Source organism: Mastomys coucha, unplaced genomic scaffold (genome assembly GCF_008632895.1).
Source record: "Mastomys coucha isolate ucsf_1 unplaced genomic scaffold, UCSF_Mcou_1 pScaffold23, whole genome shotgun sequence".
NCBI lineage: Eukaryota > Metazoa > Chordata > Mammalia > Rodentia > Muridae > Mastomys > Mastomys coucha.
The window spans coordinates 14,343,448-14,347,722 of NW_022196906.1; the positions used below are offsets into that span (position 1 = coordinate 14,343,448).

Sequence of the window (4,275 nt, forward strand, 5' to 3'; positions counted from 1 at the left end):
GTGGACCTCCTGGAAGGCTCTCAGGCTTCTCAGTGTTTGGGCAGGTATCAAGCCACCCATTTGGACCAAGTGGGGAAGTGGGACTGAAGGGAGGTGGAACTTGGGGAGGTTGAGGGCGGGGGTAAGTTCCACATCTGCTGGGCTCTGTGGGAGTATTTTCATTTCTTGTCCCATCTATTTGGTGTTTTGTAGGCTTCTTGTGAATTTATGGCCATCTCTTTCTTTAGGTTAGGGAAGTTCCCTCTTATGATTTTGTTGAAAGATGTTTTCTGGCCCTTTGAATTGGGAATCTTCACTCTCTTCTAATCCTATTATTCTTAGGTTTGGCCTTTTCATTGTGTCCTGAATTTCCTGGATGATTTGGGTGAGGAGCTTTTTTCACTTTGTGTTTTCTTTGACTGTTGTGTCAATATATTCTATAGTATCTTCTACACCTGAGATTCTCTCTTCTACCCCTTGTATTTTGTTGGTGATGCTTGCATCTATAACTCCTCATCTTTTTCCTAGGTCTTCCATCTTCAGAGTTTTTTTATTGTTTCAACTTCCATTTTTAGATCTTGGTCTATCTTCTTCAATTCCTTCACCTGTTTGGTTGTTCACCTGTATTTCTTTAACGGATATGTGTGTTTCTTCTTTAAGGGCTCCTACCTGTTTACCTGTGTGATGGAATTTTAGGTAAGAATCTTGCTTTTCAGGTGTGTTAGGATAGCCATGGCTTGCTGTGGTGGGAGAGCTGGGTTCTAATAATGCCAAGTGACATTGGTTTCTGTTACTTATATTCTTGTGCCTGTCTCTCGACATCTGGTTATCTCTGCTATTAACTAGCCTTGTGTCTCTGACTGGAGTCTTGTAGGCAGATGAGCTCTTTTAGCTGGGTTAGAGCAGGCCTTCTGTGAGGCAAACAGTGTTGTCTCTGCTTAGGCAGAGCTCCTGTGTACCTAGTTATAGCATGTTTCCTGTGACCCTGGTTATAGCAGACCTCCTGAGAAACAGGTTGTTTCTAGGTGTGGGAGGGTGGCTAGAGTGCCCAATCTGCCCCAAGAGGGGTTGCAGACCAGAAGGAAGATGTATTCAGGCAGGTTGGATAGGTCCCTCATCTGCTTGGCTCTATGAGGGCTAGTGCAGGTATTTGGGTGGCAGTTCTCATCTGTAAACCTGGTTATGACAGACCTCCTGGGAGATAGGCTCTCTCTGGGTGTGGAAGGGGGCCTGAAGTACCCAATCTGCCCCAGGAACAGTTGCAGACAAGAAAGAAAATGTGACTCTGGCAGGGCGCAGAGGTCCCATGTCTGCTTGGCTTGGTAGGAGTTCCAACTAGGGCACATACTGGGGCATGAAGTCTTACCTGAGAACCTGGTTATGGAAAACATGCTGGGAGACAGACTATCTCTGGGTGTGGGAAGGGGGCTGGAGCACCCAATCTGCCCCAGTTAGAGTTGCAAACCAAAATGAGGATGTATCTCAGGCTGGGTCATAGGCCCCATGTCCGCTAGGGTCCGTGGGGATCCTAGCTAGGGCAAGTGTTGGGATGGAAGAAAGTCTCATCTGTGACTCTGGTTATCACAGGCCTCCTGGGAGTCAGGCTGTCTCAAGGTCAAGACTATAATTTTTCAGTTTAACAATTCAGCTTGTGTTTTTGACATCTGTCAATGCATTGTGTTGCTCAGGAAATTAGAGTAGGAGATCATCCAAACCAATCACCACCTACTAGTCCTATCTCTCTTTTGTCTCTAAGGAGAAAGTCTTATTTCCATTTCTTTTCCCTTTATTTATGCTAGTATTTTACTATGAGAGAAATATGAGTTTTTAATAATTGGAATAACTCCTTGTGGGTTAATGGTAGGGGCCTGTGTCCACTTGGGGCCTGGGCCACTTGGCTAAGAGGGAAGGTTTTTTTGTTTGTTTGGTTGGTTTTGGATTTGGGTTTTTTTTTTGTTTTGTTTTGTTTTTTGCTTTTTTGTTTTTGGGTTTGGTTTTGGGTTTTTTTTGTTGGGGGCTTTGTTTGTTTGTTTGTTTGTTTGTTTGTTTTTCAAGACAGGATTTCTCTCTTGTAGCCTTGGCTGTCCTGAAACACACTCTGTAGACCAGGCTAGCCTCGAACTCAGAAATCCACCTGCCTCTGCCTCCCAAGTGCTGAGATTAAAGGTGTATCCCACCACTTCTGGCAGGAGGGAAGTTTTGACTGCTAGTTCCCCATACTGTCGACAGGCAGGCGTTGGGCTATGAGAAGCCATGGACCCTGCTCCGGAGGTGGAGAGCACAGACTGAGGTCCCTATGGACTGCTGAAGTTGGCTTGGGAGTCCCAGACCTGCACAGAGGCTGAGGATGTCAGGTTCTCAGACTCTTGGGCACCACAGACACCGCTGGATGCTGTGGAAAAGCTAAGAATAGAGTGGGGGCCATGGGCTGGATCTACCTCAGGCCAAAGGGAAAAGGGTGGGTAGAGGACTCCAGCTGGGTTCCTCGGGGAAGAGAGAGTCCTTGGCTTGCTCAGGCAGGTGGCCTGGCTTGGTGGAGGCCATAGCCGAGAGTGCTGAGAGGCCTTCTGCAGGACTAGGCAGCCAGCTCTTTAGACAAAAGCCTGCTCCATTGCTTCCCACGGTGGATCCTAATGAGAAGAGTTAGTCCATGGTTTTAAAGCATTTATTGTCATGGCAGAGAGTTGTGATGAGTAAAACCATACCCCACTTTCTCAGGGTGGGCCTGAAGTTAAATACCTTTTGCAGGGAGGAGTGTCTGGGGAGGGGAGCTTAACTGGCTAAGCCCTTCAGACCTTTAGGTGCCTCATTAAAATGGAGATCTGTCTTGAGGCTACATGATCTGTGGTGAAGTCCTCTACCTATGATGAGGCTTGGACGTTGCCCTTATGTGACTGATAGCCACAGACATATGGAGTGGAGAGCTGTGGCCTCATGTCAGAAGCCTTATGTCTAGGAGCATAGCAAATCCCCTACCATTCCTTACAGAGTTATCTACGGGGTCTCCAGGGCTTTAAACCTAACTCAATCAGAAGCCAGGCTGCCTTTAATGGTCCCAAAAGTACTCAGCTCTAACATCTCTCCCAATGGAATTATATAATATACAGGACAAAACATTTGATGTTTATATATTTATATGGTAATATAAAAAAGTCAATAGGAAGCAAGCCATTTTTCTTTTTTCAGATAAATTACAATAGTTAAACACATGTCATACTATGCTTTTTTAATTTTAATTAAATACTTTATTTAATATTCAAATATGTATACAATGTTTTTATACAATCCACCCTTCACTGCCTTCTTTCCATTTCCTCCCCTATCTCAAGTACACTACTATCTCCCAAATTCATTCATAATCCTTCACTTATATTCTGTCTTCCCAGCCCTCCCTTCCTCACCCAATTCCTTTTTTTTTATTGATTTAAGTTTATTGCATTATGATGAGAAAAGATAAATGATCTCAATTTATCTGAATTTGCTTTTTATAGGTATATATTATATAATGTTCAAATTTGGGTGACGATGTCCATTTCCTTAAACTAATCATTCAAAATCCATTCTTCTAGCTTTTAAATAAACATGCATATTATATACACACATACTTAGATCAACATTTCCAACATCGCCCCCCTTGCACACCTTCCAAGGCCATGTAACTACTTATAACTTCTATGAGATCAATTTTTTACCTCCCATGAAAGATTGATATCATAGTACAAATGTCTTCTGTTTTGATTTCTTTTATATCCAGTTGCATACATGCTCTCTCAAATAGCAGAATGGTGGTTAGCATCCCATCCTGTGTATGTCCCAGATTTCCTTTTCCATTCATTAACATACACATAGGCTGTTTCTATCTCCTAACACTTCTAAATAGTTTTACAATATAATGAAAGCATGGAGTCATCAAGGAGACTAGATGAATAAAGGAACCTGATGCAAAGGCTGAAAACCTGAGCCCATAATTCATGACGTGGAAGGACATAACTGACTTGTAAAACATATCCACTGATCTACACATGCACACAAACACACAAACACACACACACACACACACACACAGCCTGTCACAAGTAGGCACAAAATACACATTCCCAAATGTGTACACATACACATTAACTAAATATGCAGATGTCTCTTCAACAAACATATTTCATTTCTTTTCAACATATATCTAGTAATAGGACTATGGGCTCATTTAATAGTTTTGTTTTCAGAAACTTTTCCTGAAGTAGGAATTTTAGACTGAACTGCCAGAATACATGCTGGGAACTGAATTGAGTTTCTTCCCAA

General features: G+C 42.9%; 1 pseudogene; it reads right to left on the minus strand.

Annotated features, from left to right (window-relative positions):
* Nucleotides 1-2,273: 2,273 nt before the first annotated feature.
* LOC116072725 overlaps nucleotides 2,274-4,275 on the minus strand; it is a 21,004-nt pseudogene continuing 19,002 nt past the window's right edge.